Raw genomic sequence first — 18,040 nt, 5'->3', positions numbered from 1 at the left:
AAAGTATCCATTGAAACCAAGAAATTATATGATGGTGGACAGGCTATGGGAAGTCAGACATACTAATACATTGGTCTAACAATTAAGAATTAGGTGACAAAAATTACTAATATTTTCAGTCCTTTAACTCAATCATCTCTATGGGTATATATTACAAGGATGTCAATGGCAAAATGTAAGGTTCCAGGTATACCAAAATATCCACAGCCATACATTTTGTGGTGGCAAAAAAAAAAAAAAATGAAGAAAAAGAAAGCTGGAAACAAAGTAGATTGCTTATTGAATGGGCAACAGCTGAATAAATTTTGGTATACCTTGAAATGGATTATTATTCTGCTCTAAGAAATGATAAGTATAAGGAAGTCAGAGAAACATGAGAAGACTTATATGAACTGATGAATAAAAAAGAAAGCAGAACCAGGAAAATAATACACACTAGATCTATAATAACTTCAGTGAAAATAATATAAAACCTTGACTGAATTCAGATTAAATACATGGACCAACATTGGTTTTATAGGACAGATGATGGAATATTCTCCCCCTTTCCCTTATCTGAGAAGGGAATGGGGAGACATAAGATGCTAAATAGAGCACATGAACAAAATAGGAATGATGCATTCATTGGTTTTGTTTGATTGTTTAATTCCTTATTAAAAGGGAAGGGGGTGAGAAGACTATGCCAGAAAATTATTATGACATAGATAAAAATGACATCAAAAATTTTTATAAAGGAATTATGAAATGGTTTCCATTCATTCATTTGTTTTAACAAACAGTTATTGAGTACTTACTATGATCAGGCTGGGTACAGAGATATGTAGGGTATTCTCTGTCTGCAGGGGCTGTGCACATGTTTGGCAAGTTAAACCAGGTCCACAAATAACCACAATTTTTTGTTGTTATTTAATCATTTCAGCCATGTCCTACTCTCTGTAACCCTGTCTGAGGTTTTCTTGGCAGAGATACTGGAGTGGTTTGCTATTTATTTCACCAGTTCATTTTACAGATGAGGAGACTGAGCAAACAGGGTGAAGTGACTTGCCCAGGATCACACAGCTAGTAAGTCTCTGAGGCCAGATTTGAACTCAGGAGTCTTTCTGATTCCAGGTCTGGCATTATTTCTACTGTACCATTCCCTGCCCTAATAACCAGCAGTTTATGACACAAGAGAAATATGGATGGTAAAAATGATTAAAATTCACATTGAGGAAGGCAAGTAATGACTCAGTGCTTAGACCATGATGTTCAAGCCACTGATACTCAAGGAAAGTTTCATGTATAATAATGAATATGAGGTGCTTGTCTGGGCCATGGTCAATAGCCTCATTTGAGCAGAATGACGATCCTGTGTAATTGATCTTAACCTCCCATCCAGACTTATTTCCTTCAACCCATTTGATTTACATGGACACTTAAAAGACCATGGCACCCTCAGTTTCCATCCCTTCTTTTCCATTCAATTTAACAAGAGTGTGTATTGACTACTGTGTGTGTACGGCCCTCTGCCAGGTGCTGGGGAGATATAAAAATTAGGTTAAGCATCATGCCTTTGTGGACTTAACAGTCTAATGAAGGGTTCAAGCGCTAGCATATTTAATAATATAATAGACAAAATTATTTGACCAATGCATTAGAGAGATGAAGAAATTGCTAGATCAATGTGATGCTTTTGGAAAATCCATTTGGCAGCATGGTTTGAAAGCAGGAGATAAAGGAAGCAGGAAGACCAGCAGCAGTCCAAGGTTGGAGAGCCAGAAATCACCTCTTTTCTTCATCCTCTGATCCTTCTCCAGACGGGGTTTTCCTTGGGCCTCTGCTTGCAGAGAGACCTGCTCAGGAGCCATTGCTAAGCCGCAGCTGAGAGCCCTTCATAGCCAGTCAACTTCAAGCCATTTCATTAATTTTCCAAAAGGGTCTCACTTACACAGCCTAGGTAAGGAGCTATTCAGACTCATTCCTCCCATTTTATTTCCAATTACAGACACTTAGAGAAGTTAGAGTCACCTAGTAATCCAAGGTCTCAGGTGTTTGAGTCTCCAGTCTCCTATGATTAAGTGACAGACATTTGATGTATTATTCAAGTCAGCTACAAATCAATGCTGCGAAGGGTCCATTTGCCCTGTTCTTTGCTGATACAGTTACTAAAAATTGGAGATCAGAGAAAGGGAGAAGATTCCCCTCTGCAGCACCACCAAACACACAGGAGAGAATATATGGGAGAGCAGTGGCCACACTTGCCTGGCACCAGCATTGGAGCATACATACTTACATGAATAGATTGAAGTTGTAGAAAGGCAGCTCAGAGCTGAACAGAAGCTTGTCAACAACTGGGTGGGGACAAAAGAGAAAATGGGCAGCTTTGGAGAACACACAGCATCACAGTTCTAGAGTGAGAAGAAACCTCAGAGGATTTCTAGGTAAATTCATTTTACAGATGGGGAAATTGAGGGTAAGGAAGGTCAAGTGACTTATCCATGGTTGCTTAGTCATTTGGAATTCGAGGAATGATTTAAACCAGGTCCTTCAGTGGTGCTGCTTTTTCTTCTATACAATGCTGTCTCCCCATGAGCTCTTTGTCCCTGGAGGTATGTGATGATCATCAGTCTAATCAATCAATATTTATTAATTAACAAATTAATAAATATTTATTAAGTGCCTACTGTGCACCAGGCACTGTTCTAAATGCTGGGGATGCAATAAGAGGCAAAAGATAGTCCCTGCCCTCAAGGAGCTTATAATCTGATGGATATACTATCAGAAATTCCTGTTCAGGTACAGACAGCTTGGGTTAGATAGCCTCTGCACTCCCTTCAAAAATGGAGGTTCTTCTGTTCTACTAATTCTACTAGTAAGTACTCACAAAGAAGTCAGGGTGTTTAAAACAGCAAAGGGGAAGAGTTATAAAGATATTAGAGAAGCCTTAAACATTTTTATCAATAGGTGATCCTCATGGTGGAGCTGCTAGGTGGTGCACAGGACATGGAATCAGGAAGCCTCATCTTTCAAGTTCAAATCCAGCCTCAGACATGTATTAGCTGTGTGACCCCAGGCAAGTCACTTAACCCTGTTTGCCTCAGTTTCCTCATCTGTAAAATAAGCTGGAGAAGGAAATGGAAAACCACCCCAGTATCTTTGCCAAAAAAACCCTAAATGGGTCACCAAGAGTCAGACATGACTGAACAACAACAAAATAATGAAAAACTCAAAAACAATTGGCTTTGGCATAGGGCAAATAAGGGAAATGAATTGTAGGAGTAGCAATGTTCTTTGGATGTAAGGAAAAACTTATTGACCATCAGGGACAAAAATACATGCAAAAAATGAGAAATTGAGGGCTCTATGTCTCCAGAAAGCTTGAGGACAAACACCTTTCTTGAAAAGTTTAAACATTTTCCCAAATGTAGGCAGAGTGTCAAACCAGATGAGTCCTGCATGTCCTGAATGAAGGCCCTGCCCTAGTGTCATAGGACACTGAACCGGAAGGGAGGTTAGAGATCAAGTTCAACTCTTCCATTGTACAGATTAGGAAGCTAAGGGTGGGTAAGGCTAATTGGCTTTCCCAAGGTCACACAGGTAGCAAGCAGGGAAGCTAGGACTGGAATCCAGATTCACTCACTCCAAATTCAGTATGCCTGAGTACTTTCAGCAAGAGGAATGAGTGGCAGATTTCTACCTTAACAGCTGCAAACTTGGCCATCTGATGGTTCCAGAAGGATGTGAAAGGAAAGCACCAAGAAGCTACAGTCTGTATACGGATGGGAAGGTGGAGAAAAAAATTCCTGAAATAATCTCAGCCAAATAGAGTTTGTCTGTTCTATTTCCCAAACAATGCACGCAAACATTTTCACCGTCTGGTGCGTTCAGTGAACAAAGGCCAAATATCTCCAAGCAACTTAGGGAATGAGGGGAACTAGACAGCTTAGCAGGCTGGAATAGTAGAAACAGCTTTACCCTGGAAGTCAGGAGACTGGGATTCTCGTGCCAGCTCTGCCACAAACTAGCTGTGTGACTCCATGCACGGTGGGTGCATAGCCTCTCAATGACTAAAGCTCCTCACCTGTAAAAATCAGGGCTGAGGCTAGATGAATTCAAAAGTTCCTTCTAATGCTAATAGACTATGATTTTTTTTAACCTCAAGGCAACGCCATATTATCACTGTGATAAAAAGTCTCTCTCCAATATTAAAACCATTCCTTAAAAAGAGATGTAGCCTGTTGTAGTAGAGAGAGACACTGATCAAGATCTGAGTTCAAGCCCTACCTCTGACATCGATTAGCTGTGTGACCTAGAGCAAATCACTTAACATCTGTGTTTTCCCAGCTCCAGCAATTGCTTAGGACTGCAAGGTGCAGAGGAGGGGCCCACCTGCATCAATGGAGATAATTTTCTTATTGAGAATTTCCTACATAAGTAAAATGTGATCCAAACCTGAATCTGTAAATACTGATCAAAAGCTGAGAAATCCTCTATTCAGGAAGCTAAAACACATCCTTCACCAAGTCCACACTCCTCTACCAGATTTTCAAGTCCCATAGTCTTGTTGCACCTTTATCTTCCAACCTGGATTCTTACTGCTCCCCAAAACACACCCTCCATTCAGGATGACCTAATTGTCTTCCATGGAGGCCATAATGATTTTCTGTAATGTGCCTTTATTCATGCTTCCTTGACCAAAATAGCTTTTATTCTGTTCTCAACTTATCTAAATCCTTTTCTGCTTTCCTCTGGGAGAGGACACTGATTCTAGTCAGAAGACCTGGGTTCAAATCTTTCCTCTGTGGGTCACTTCCAGCAAGTCACTTAATCAACTTGGGCTTCAGTTTCCTAATCTTTAAAATGAACAAGCTGAACTAGATCCATGGTTCTCAAACTTTTTGGTCTCAGGACCCCTTTATTCTCTTAAAAGCTATTGAGGACCCCCTCTTAAAGTGCTTTTGATATCTCTTGATATCTTCCATAATCTGATATCTATTGATATTTACCATATTGAAAATTAAAACATCTCTGTGTTATTAGGAAAGTTGTTCAGAACTTGTGGTCCCCTGAAAGAGCCCCTGGACGTACTTCAGTAATCACTGAATTATATGACAGCTAAAGTTCTTTCTAGGTCTAGTGCTCTGATTCAATGGTTCCTTTTAAGACACCCCCTACAGAAAGCCTTCTGTGACCACTCTAACTTACAGTCATGTTTTCCTCTCTCCCTTTCTGTCTCTGTATCTATCTCTATCGGTCTCTCTGTCTTTGTTACTGTCTCTGTTTCTTTCTCTCTCTCTTTTGTCTTTTTTGTCTCCTGTCTCTGTCTCTACGTTTCTATCTCTGTCTCTCTGTCTGTCTGTCTCTTTCTCACACACATACACACAGAACAATTGTCTCCCCAGCTAGACCCCAAATTCCAGAGGGCAGAGACCCAGTTTTCCACTGCCTTGCATCCTTCCACATCCTTGCAGGTTGTCTGGCACAGGGCTGGGCACCACAGACAGCATCCAATAAATATGTGTTGAAAGACTGACAAATAATTTTCCCATTTTATAATCCCCTTATGCATAAGTCTCTCCTGGGGGCATTCATTAAGCTTTGTCTGACAGGTCAAGGATTCTTTCCATTAGGCACTAACTCCACTCCAGACCTAGACCTCCATTCCAGTATTTCAAACCAAAATGCAATGTTGTAGACGATGCTTTTTCCTTCCCTTCCTCTCCCCCTCCTTTTCCTGGCTGATGAATATTTCTAATAAGCTAGTAGAGTGTATGCTGAGATATGCTGGGATGAAATGACTCATGCTCTCTGCCTTCATTAATCATTATTTCCCCACTGCCTCAGTCCCTGGGAAGTCTTGCAGGCTTGGAAAACAAATGACTGCACACAACTTTGTCTCCTTCACAACCCAACTTCAGCAAATTGGTCTTAAAGGAACAGCCTTACTCAGGGTCCATTCACTGGGAAGTTTATCTCTTGACCTAAACATGACCCGGGTGAATCACACTGTATTTACCCTCCTGGGAACTGGTAGGTTGATATGGAAATGCTGTGGGATAAGCTCCTGTGACTTCTTCTCAAGACTGCACCCCAGGGTTGCTGAGACAGGGAGGGGATGTCTGGACTCAACCTCAGATTGTGCCCATGTCCAGACCTGACTAGACTGGCTGTCAGTTTCTTTACAGCCATGATTGACACATAAGAAACTGCCATAATATAGAATGAGTGAAACCTTTCCTGTTCCCCTGACACTATCCTGAGGGGTCTTCCATGGGCACCATTTGATGTCTAATGGGGATCAGGGCCGATGGGGCCTAGAATCATGTGGGATAGGACAATCCCTGGGAGTATATTCATCATGACACCTTGAAAGGCAAGAAGTGAATGCAGTTATTTTATGAGCGGGTAGAGATCACTTCCCAACCTGGTAAATACAGAGCCCAGAAAGATGTCCAGAGGCAAAGGCACATCTGTAAATTGAGAATCTATAGTCAGCAATGCAGCAAAATGTCAGAGAACAGCCAAATAGGAAGCAGGTCAAGGAAAGGGGTCTAAGCTTGAGCAAAAAGTTCCTCATAAATTGGCATGATCAGGGAAGTAAGTATCAAATAAGGAGGTGTTTATAAATTACCTACTATATGCTAAGCTATGCTAGGCACTGAATACACAATTACAAAATTGAAAAATTGTAGTATCTGTTCTTAAGGAACTTCTATTCAAAAGTGGGAGATGATATGTATACATATAAAGGGACATAAAAATGTATATATGGGGGTATAACTACATGTTAATATATACATGTATAGAAAACATATACTAAGTTACTTTGTAGGAGAAGGCACTAACTGCTGAGGGGACCAGGAAAGGCCTTCTGCAGAAGGTGGTATATGAATTGAATCTTTTTTTACTTTAATAATATTTAAATTTTTTTCCCAATTACACGTTAAAATGATTTTTACATTTGAGGTTTCTTTTTAAGTTTTGAATTCCAAATTGGTTTTCTCCCTCCTTTTCTTCCCTCCCTCCTCTATGAGATGACAAGAAATCCTATACAGGATATACAATCACATAAAAGATATTCATATTAGTCATTTCGTATAAGAAGACAAAGGAAGGAAGGAAAAAAGAGAAGGGAGAAGGGAAGGAGGGAGGAAGGGAGGAAAAAAGGAAGAAAAGAAGGAAAGGAAGGAGGGAGGAAGAAAAATAATATACTTCAGTCTGCATTCAGATTATCAATTTTTTCTCTTGAGGTACATAGCAAGTTTCATCATGAGTCCTTTGGCACTGTCTTGGATCACTGTCCTGCTGAAAATAGCCAAGTCATTCATAGTTCTTCATCTCGTAATATTGCTACCACAAAATGTTCTCCTGGTTCTGCTCACTTCACTTTGTATCAGTTCATGTAAGTCTTTCCAGATTTTTCTGAAATCATCCTGTTTGTCGTTTTTTATAGCACAATAATATTCCATCACAATCACATTCTGCAGCTTGTTCAGTCATTCCCCAATTGATAGGCATCCCCTAATTGATAGGCGCTCCCCTAATTAATTTCCAATTCTTAGCTACCACAAAAACAGCTGCAATAAATAGGTCCTTTCCTCTTTTTTTGGTCTCTTCAGGAAACAGACCTAGCAGTGGTATTGCTGGATCAAAGGAAATGTACAGTTTTATATCCCTTTGGGCATAGTGTGAACTGAATCTTAAAAGAAACCAGGGATTCCAAAAGGCAATTATGAAGAGGGAGAACATTCCTGGTAGCCATAGCAGGAGGAACAGCAAGGAGACCAATATGGCTGAAGACGAGTGATATATAAAAAAGTCTGAAAAGGGAGTAAGAAGACAAGTTATTTAATTTGTGGTCTTACAGATTTTCCCAGAGCACTAGGAGGCTAAATGACTTGCCCAAGTATGTGTCAGAAATGAGACTTGAACTCAGATCTTGCTTGATTCAAGACCAGCTCTCTATCCTGCAAGTCATGCTAGATAGAGGGAGATAACAGTCCTACTACATTCTTCACTCCATTGGGAATCCAGTTCCAAGTGTCAAATTTAGGCAGAGAACTGAAAACTACATTGTGCTTAAAGGAAAGTTACCAGGACAAGAAACTATGCAATCGTTAGTCATTCAATCAACATTTATTAAGCTCTTACGATGTGAAAGTCACTATGATAGATTCTAGAGATACAAAGATTAAAAAAAATCTCTGACCTTAAGGAATTTGACTTTTACTTTGGGAAATACATATGTACAGATAAGTAAATATAAGATGTACTTTAAAAATACAAAATAATGTCACAGAAGAGCTGTCATATGATTATTAATTGGTGAAAATAGGTATGTCTAGCCTAGGAAAAAGAAGACAGGGTGAGAGGGTAATGATACATATCTTTAAATACATAAAAGGCTGTCAAGTAGAGGAGATGCTGGGCTAATTTTTCTTAGCCTCAGGGGTCAGAACTAGAACCAATGGGTAGAAGTTGGGGAGAGGCAAATTCAAGCTTTATGAGAGGAAAAAGCTTCCTAATAATTAGAGCCATCCAAAAATTGGAATGAGCTCTCTCTGGAGGTAATGAGTTTCCCATTATTATATTTCTTCAAATAGAGCAGATGACTGCTTGCCAGGAATGCTTTATAGAATGTATTCCCGTTAGGTACAGATTGGGCTGGAGGCTCTCTAAGATCTCTTTCAATTATAAGATGTTATCATTCTTTTAAGGTTGAAAGCTAAAGGAATTGTTTTGACTTAGCTTGGTTTGTAATTCAGGCCTGAAGTGAATTCCCAGATCTGTCTCAGTACTACCTTTCAGGATCTTTTCAGTGGTGTTGTCATAGCCCAGACAGCATCATCAGACTGCTCAAGAGCTCTCTACTTCCACTAGAAATATCCTTCAACTTGAAGTCTAAACATAAACACTTTAGAATTATTCTCCCAATTTGTAGCAGCTGTCTACTAAGTAACCATGTGACTTTTACTAGTTATTTAGTTTAAAAGTGAGAAGGTAAAGGACTATCTTACTCATAAAAAAGGTCATGTTTTCAACTAGCTGCGAACAAGCCAGGCACCAAGACCAAGGATATTGGGAGAGAAGAAAAGATGAAAGTCTTGCCCTGAGATCGAAGACTTCTAGAGTTGGAAGACAGCGTAGAAGTTAGTTAGTTCATCCTTCTCATTAGAGAAGGAAATTAAGGCCCAGAAAGGTAAAATTACTTGCCCAAGGTCACTTAGCTAGTAAAAAAGGCAGAAGATATCTCCATGGCTATTTGGTCTAATCCACACACAAAAGGAATACCCATCATAACATGCCTAACCAGTGATTATCCAGCTTCTACTTGAAGAGTCCAAAGGAGGGGAAATCCCCATTCTCTTGAGGTGTACCATTTCACTTGGGGAATAGCTTGAATTCTTAGGAAATTGTTCCTGCCCTGAAGTTTAAATTTACCTCTTCAGCTTCCACACGTTGCTCCTGGTTGGGCCCAGAGAGTCAAAGAGAACAATCTAATCCTTTCTCCATGTGTTAACCTTAAGTACTTGAAGACAGTTATTATGCACACACTGAATAATTATTCTTCTCTAGGTAAGTTTCTTGCCCAGTTTCTTCAATGAATCCTCATAAGATATGGCCCTTCAGCTCCTGAAAGGTTCTGAATGATTTTCACTACATTTAAACATTCCAGCCACCTGTTGCTTGCTATCAATGAACTAGGTTTGGTGCTTTATCAGGGAACATGATTTTCTCTCTAACTGTGGCTCCATCACTTACTAACTTTGTGGCCTCAGGCAAATTACTACCTTGGTGAGTCTCAGTTTCCTGATCTATAAAATTAGAGATATTTTTCTCTTCCCATCTCACAGGACTGCTGAGATGCTCAAATGAGAAAATGGATTTAACGTGGCATTTTATAAATGATAAAGCACTACATTCACGTAAGGGGATTCAGTTATTATTGGAGTAGTTGGGTTACCGTAGATGAAGATAACAGAGATGTTGTATTGTGTAAAAATTAGCAGAAGATCAAGGTGGTCTGTCTTTGAAGGTAAGCAGATGTCTTGATCCAAAAGGGAGTAGATCCAGTTTTTACATATTATAATTGATTGAGACAGCTATTAGAATTTCTAAATTTATAGTCAAGCTCCCCTCTCCAGTTCACACCATTAGCTTTGGCCCTTGGGACCAACACTTACAATAGAGCTTGACTGTTAATGCCATGGTTTGGAGGTGGAGATGGAGGTGGGGGTGGAGTTAATTTTATGCTTCATTTAGCTTTTCTCAATGGGATAGGGGAAGAAGCAGTAATGATTTCTGTTAGAAGCCAATCGAACTTGAAGAGTAACCCTCTTTGGAGATAGTATTTCAATCACCTCCTACAGTTGGGCATCATTCCCTTCTCAGATTTAGGTTTCTCTGGTTGTGTCTAGAAGGGCCACACTGGAGGACCTAGAGAATCAAATGTGGCCTCGAGGCTGCTGCTTCCCTATCCCTGGTCCAGGATCAAAGAAGTAGCATAATCTCTAGCAATCTTGAAGGAAATTTGAAATGCCAGCCCTCCACATGGAAGTAAAGCTAGATCTATCAGGATCTCAAGGTCTGTTTATCAAGACTTTGGTTGCTTGTCTTCATAAAAAAGCTTGATACAGAACAATTTGGAAGCTTATGTTGTCATGAGTATAGAACCTTCCCTATCTCTGAAGATGTGAATTTCGTGACCTGGAAGACAGTTTTTAAAATTGCCCTGATTGTAACTAGCATGGGATGAATAAGGCTTTGCCTCAGTGTCAACCTCAAGGTAGGGCATTTCCTCTCAAAGGTAGAATGCTTCTTCTTCACAAGGACAAACAACCCTGTGCTCTTCTAGAAATACAACTGCACAAACAGACTCTTTGGAAGGTGAATTCCCCCTCCTAGCAAAACTACACTAACTATACCAATCTATGACTGTCCTCTGAGCTGCAATATCCTGTCCCAACTCCAGTGAACCATCATTTCTACCGTTTCAGTCCTCACCTCTTAGAACACACAACTGAATTTTTCCAGGAATAATTTTGGTGAGCTAGGGCTCCAGATTGCATGTTACTGTTCACACTTTCATTCATTCATTCAACATCTACTTTTTTATTTTCCTATATGTAAGGAACTGTGCTAAATGATGAGAACACAAAGTAATGGTAACTCCTATTTCCATAGCTCTTATGAGGCACTTTCCTCACTATGACCTTATGAGATACATGATGCAAATATTATCATATCTATTTCACAGATAGAGAAGCAGAGGCTCAGAGAGGTTACATAGCTTGTGCATTCATGCAACTAGCAAGTACTCAAGCTAAGATTTACACCCAAGGTCCCTCACTGCAAGTGCAGTACTTTTCTGAGTCCTTATCTTTAATAATAATAATGACATCTAGCACTTATCTAGCATTTTATGTTTTGCAAAGCACTTTACATCTTATCCCATTGGGTTCCTGCAATAATCCTGTGAGGTAGATGCTTGTTCTTATCCCCATTTTGTTGATGATGAAACTGAGACTTATAGAGGTTTGTGACTTTCCTGTGAACACTCAGCTAGTAAGTATCTGAAGTAGAATTTGAACCCAGGTCTTCCTGACTCCAAGGCCAGCTCTCTACTGCATAATTTAGTTGCCTCCTAAGTTATAATCAAATCTTATTTCACTAGTTCAAAAATCTGTAATTTGTCTTTAGAGCCTATGTTCCTTCCATCAATGTGAACTGCATATCCTCTAGGACTTAGCAGATGATTTTTGAGAATTGCTGTAGCTTAAAAAGTTTGCCCTGCAGCCAAGCAGGTGATGAGTTTCTCTGAACTTAGCCAAATTTGGTCTCAAACAAAAGAGAAAACATTATAGCATTGAGCTGGATGGAGAGTTAAATCATAGGCCCAGAGAACCCTTGTTGCGAATTCTCTGAATTACACTCACTCTAAGTTCTAAAGATTTGTCCACTCTTCTCCCTCAGTTCTGTAGCTTAAGAAACATTTGCTAAGTGCTTACTATGTGCTAGATCCATTGTAACTATAGACAGATGCAATTGAGCAGAGTGGACAGATCCTTGGTCCAAGAGACAGGACACTCGGTTCTGGTCCCAGTTTTGTCATTTACTAGCTTGAGACCTTGGCAAGTGATTCCACTATGCTGAGTCTCAGTGTGCTCATCTTTAGAATGGGGCTTATAATAATAACTGCCCTGATCACCTCATAGTACTGTTATCAGGGCTAACATTTTGTAAATGATACAATACAATACAATTTGAAGATATTACTTGTATTACTAATGAAATTGCCTCTGACCTTAATAACTCACCTCCAGGAGGCAATAAAGAAGACACATGCTATAGTGAGTAGAGCGGTGGCTTCCAGGGCAAGAAGACCTAGGTTCACGTCCCTCCTCAGACACTTGCTAGCTGGGTGACCTCGGGCATATCACTGAACCCGTCTGGTCCTGAGTTTCCTCATCTGTAAAATGAAAGGGTTGAACTCAATGATCTCATAGGTCACTTCCATAAATCTATAATCCCACCTCTAATATTGACAAGTTGTACATGAGAATGGGAAACTGTCTGACTACAAATTATAGATAGGCTGTGATCTGAGTCCATGAAGGGAGTGCCCGTATGTCTTTAAGATATAATGGAGAAAATATGCAAATAAATACTCAAATATGAAACTATACCTTGTTTCTTAATTTACTGCTCTCCTCACCCCCAAAGAGGCTTATAGACCTGGGATTCAGACCACGTGGTTGGCAAGGAGAAGGTTCCTACTCATGACTCCAGAAAAAACCTTGTGTGGGCTCTATTCATTCTTTGTAGATAGGCCTAAAATACCCAGGTTGGTTTTCAAATTAAAGAGGTTTGGCAATCTGTACTAAGGTTAATACTTGTTCTTTTAAAATTTTAGACTTTTACTCAAGACACCATGGCAGAATCCAATCAATCAATCAATTAATCAATTGACTTAATCACTATAATAAGAAATTTCTATGTACCAGGCACTATGTTACAATTCAGGGTTACAAAGAAAAATATATCATAAGATTCATATGCTATGAGTTCAAATTTGAAGTCAGATATTTACTAGCTGTGTGACCCTGGGCAAGTCACTTAAGGTCTGTACCTCAGTTTGCTAAGTAAGCAAAGGAATATTCCACTTTGCATCTGCTGCCCTGGCCGGTTTCACTTCCACAGAGTTAGATGCTCCCAGGATAAGCTCATCAATTCTAAACTCACTACCAAGTTGCTAATTCAAGCAAGTCCACATCCATCAGCCTTCTCTCCCCTCTGACTGGAGAGCTGGGGAGCAGAGTGCCAAACTACTCCCAAGGTCTTCCTTTAAAGAGGCAGAAACTGGACTCAGATCACTCCATCTTACATCTGCTGCCCTGACTGGTTTCCACTCCAGGGAACAAGATAATCTCACACAGAGAATACCCCTGATCTATCCTCTTCATCCTGCTTTCCTAGCTCTTTTCGTCTCTTTTCTCACCTTTCAGATTGTAAGATCATTGAGGGCAGGGACTTGGCTTTATTAATTGTATCTTCAGAGTTTACTCTTACTCAGTGTAGTGTCTGACAATAAATGTTTATTAGACTGGATGTAAGCAAAAGAGCCCTAGACTGAAAGAGTGAAACAGAAGCAGATCTAAAACCCTGGATTCCCAACTGTGTGATCTTAAAAGAGACCCTTTTCTGGGCCTCACTGAGTTTTGTCCAACTCTTCATGACCTCGTGGACCTCTGGCCATGGAGTTTCTTGACCAAGATATCAGAGTGGTTTGCCGTTTCCTTCATCAGTGGCAAATAAAGGTTAAGTGACTTGCACAAAGCCTCAGAGCTAGGAAATTTCTGAGACTAGATTTGAACTCAGGTGTTCCTACTCCAAGCCCAGCACTCTATCCACTGTACCACCCTGGGCCTCAATTTATTGACCTGTAAAATAAGAGTACTGAATTTCATTTATATATATATATATATATATATATATATATATATATATATATATATGTACATATATATATACACACACATATATACACACACACATATACACACACATACATATACATATGTATACGTGTGTGTGTATACATATATGCATCTATTTACAAATACATGTACCTATATGTGCATGTATGTTTACATGTGTGTATATATTTTTATATATTTTAAAATCTCATTTTAATAGTCTATGTTCTAAGATCCCTTCCAGTGCTGATATGTGACACTAGTGCTTTGCACATAGTAGGTATTTAATGAACGTTTGTGCATTTGAATTGTCACATGCAGTAACACACCACACAAGGACAAACTATATTCTGTGTTGATTTCAAAAGCTATTTATTCATACGAAGTTTTAAAAGTTGAATGGCCATTTCATTTTTATTTTAAAGATTCTAATCATTCTGAACAATGTTGAACTAAAGCCCCCAGTCTGTCATCAGAACCCTTTCAGTCCCCTGACATTTAATTACCGATGACACTATAACACAGAAATGCTAATTCCTGCTGCCAGGCCCTCAGTGCTCCACATGACTCACACACTCCCTGTTGGTTCTGTGTCATGAATAGAAACCTTAGGTTCACTCACAGTCATCATTGGTGGTCACAGAAGGAACATTTACTTGCAAGTAAACAAAAGACTGGCCAGTGTGGAGGTGGTTTTTGAGTCACAGTGTCCAGAGTCATAGATCAATACAAGATTAAAACTGAAAGAGATCTTAGAGAATATACAATATGGTAGGGAAATGTAGCCATGGTAGAGATTCTGGGGTAGATGTGATTCACTATACTTAGTTCAAATAGAAATCATAATAGAGAAATACCAAAACATAGAAGAAATGCTTATCTTCTTAAGTTTAAGCTTTCAGGTCTTAAAAGAAATAAGATCCTCCGTGGGAATGGAGGATAGAAAGTAGAGGAAGTAGCTTGTAGCACAGTAGATAAAATTCTGGGACTGGAGCCAGAAAAACCTGAATTCAAATCCAGCTTTAGACAGTTACTAACTGCGGAACCCAAGGCAAGTCGTTTGACTTGTTTTCCTCAGTTTCCTTTACTGTGAAATGGGAATAATGATAGTACTTGTCTTACAAGGTTGTTGTGAAGATCAAATGAGATAATATTTATAAAAATGTTTAACACAGTACCTGGAACATAATAGATACTTTATGAATGCTCATACCCTTCTTTTTCCCATCCCCTAGAGAAGAGTAAAGGAGAAGAGAAGAGGAGGATAAGGACAACATTTGATTTATCATGGATATGTACAGTAATAAACTTATTTTCTGAGAGGCTGCTTAGTATCCTGGATGGAGTACCAGACTTGAAATCAGAACGAAGCTAGTTTCAAATCTCTCATTTGATCCTTACTAGCTATGGGACCCTGGGCAAGTTACTCAATTTTTCTAATCCTCATTTTTCTCATTTGTAAAACGGGTACAATAATAGTAACTGTAATGCCTAACTCACAAGGTTGTTGTGAGACTCAGTGATCTTTAAGATGTCAGTTACATAATTTGCATTTCTATAGGACTCTCCAGCACTTTTCTAACAACCCTCTATGATAGAAAGTGTAACTTCTATTACCACCATCATACAGATGACAAAATTCAAACTCAAAGAACCTAAGTCAAATCAATATTTCCAAGACAAAACTCATGATCTTGTCTTCAAAACCCATCCCTATTCTAAACTTGCTAATTACTCTCAAGGGGGTCCTTTCCTTCCAGTAAGCCAGGCCCACCAGTTTGGAGTCCTCCTCAACTCCTCACTCCCTACTCCCCCCCTGCCAATCAGTTGTGAAATCTTGTAATTTCCATCTCCACAGTATCTCTTCCACTCTCATTCAAGCTCTCATCACATCTCACCTGGACCACTGAAATAATCCTCTACTTCCTTTCCCAGACTCAAGTCATTCCCCATTCTAGCCCATACTCCACATATTAGACAAAGTGATTTTCCCAAAGTTCAGGTCCCATTGTACTCTACCAATTAATTATATTGCCTTTCAGATCAAATGTAAACTTTATCAGGAATTTAAAGAACTGTATAACCTTACCCTTTCCTACGTTCCCAGTCATCTTACACATTTCATCCCATCATGCCGTCTACAGTAGAGCCATATAAGCCTACCTGTTGGTCTACACAATGCTCATCTCCCATCTCCACGGATTTGAGCTGGCTGTCTTTCATAGCTGTATGACCCTGGGGAAGTCACTGAACCTCAGTTTCTTCAGCTGTGAAATGGGGATGATAATAGCACCTAGCTCACAAGGTTGATGTGAGGACCAAATGGGATAATATACGTAAAAGTGCTCCACACAGTCTATGGTACATTTTTTTGTTTGTTCAGTCATTTTTAAGTTGTGTCTGACTCCTCATGACCCCATTTTGGGATTTTCTTGGCAAAGAGGCTAGAGTTGCTTGACATTTAGGTACTATATGAATGCTCATTGCTTTCCCTTTCCCTTCCCCAGAGGAGAGGAAAGGAGGAAAGGAGAATAAGATGAAGACAAAATTGAGAGCTGAACTGCTCTGTGTTCACCTCTGACTGAGAATTCTTTGTTTTCTTCAAGATTCATCTGAAGCACCACCTTTTGCATAGTAGTGCAAACGAGATCATATTTGTAAAGCATTTAGCACAATACCTGGCACATAATAGGTCTTTAATAAATTCCTCTTCTTTTCCCTTCCTTTTCCTTCTAAGGTTACCTTGTATTTACTTTTTATGTACGGTGTATATATCTGTATTTGTACATGTTGTCAACCCTTTCAGAATTCATAGGTTTCTGAAAGCAGAGTCTACGTTTTTTTCTCTCTACATCCCTAGTTCCTGACTCATAGTAGGAGCTTACTAAATGCTTGTTGATCATCAGTTGATCAAAGTCATTTGTAGCATTTTGTTCTTTAAATGAGAGACTCTAGGAGAGAGCCCCATTATCCTCATGATGTGGAATCTAGGTTCATCACACATTTCAGACCTTATCTAGGGATCATAGAACCTGTCATATTGAGGAAAGCTGGAGAGTACCTACAACACATATCATGGAAATAAATAGCTCAATCAAGTGTCTGGACTTTGCTGATAGTAGTATGCTGTGGGCTTTAAGACAGAACTTAGTTAAGCTCTCTGTGTTAAACAAGAAGATGCATAAAAGTTGTCCTAAGTCAACTGAGTGTTTGCTGGGCCTAAATTCAAATCTGAACATAAAAGACTTAGCAATGCAGTTTAGATTCATGGAGGCAGTAAATATAGTTTCGAAGATCTCTCAGAGGAATGAGGCAATTCTTCCCCAGGTGCAGAAAGTAGGTCTAGATTTATCTATACTCCCTTTTCAGAACAGCTACTCTGTTCTCAACATTCAGGATCCTAAAGCTAAAAGTGGATAAAGACAAAATGGTGGCCACATCTGGTATAAAGAAAGCTGTATTTGATTTGACCATGTAAACATCTGGGAAGAAACTAAAAAGCTAGTCAATGGAGGACCTAGTAAACCAGTTAGAAGACAGAAAATTATATAATTAAATATTCCAAGAAGGCAATAGAGATGAAGCAGGCTCCATGTAAGCAGAACAAAAGTGAAGATTTAGAATAGGATTATGAAGAGTGGGAAAGAAAAATTTTAGAAAATTCTACAAAAGCACAAAAGAAATGGTTTCAGCTTTTGAACTGTCTCTTACCCCGTCTTAGTTAAGCAAAGCTTGACCCTTCCATCTCCAATGAGCTTTGATAAGTTATAGAGCATTTTGCTTATATTCCTGAGCAAGGATTTTAAGAGCACTGTTTTAATATGTTTGGGATCCTTTTTCCTAGGCAATACCAAAAGTGTCATGTCAAGGAAAACTGTTTCACCCCCACCCTGAGTCCTAGTACTTTGGTGAGTAACATGTCTAAGGCAGGGGGGAGTGGCTCCTAACATTGGAAGCAAGCTTGTCAGAATCAACCTTGAAATTCTTTTGCATAGCATACATTCTCCTCGCCTATCAGGCAAGCACTAGGCAAAGACTTCCAAAGGAGTCTAAGGACACTTAGAACTCTAGTTTGAATATACTTT

General features: G+C 39.4%; 1 pseudogene; it reads left to right on the top strand.

Moving 5' to 3' along the window:
* Positions 1 to 17,030: 17,030 nt before the first annotated feature.
* On the top strand, positions 17,031 to 17,680 carry LOC140518644 (origin recognition complex subunit 6 pseudogene; annotated as a pseudogene).
* Positions 17,681 to 18,040: the final 360 nt, after the last annotated feature.

This window comes from Notamacropus eugenii, chromosome 1, assembly GCF_028372415.1.
Source record: "Notamacropus eugenii isolate mMacEug1 chromosome 1, mMacEug1.pri_v2, whole genome shotgun sequence".
Lineage (NCBI taxonomy): Eukaryota > Metazoa > Chordata > Mammalia > Diprotodontia > Macropodidae > Notamacropus > Notamacropus eugenii.
This window is presented reverse-complemented; position numbering and strand designations above follow the sequence as displayed.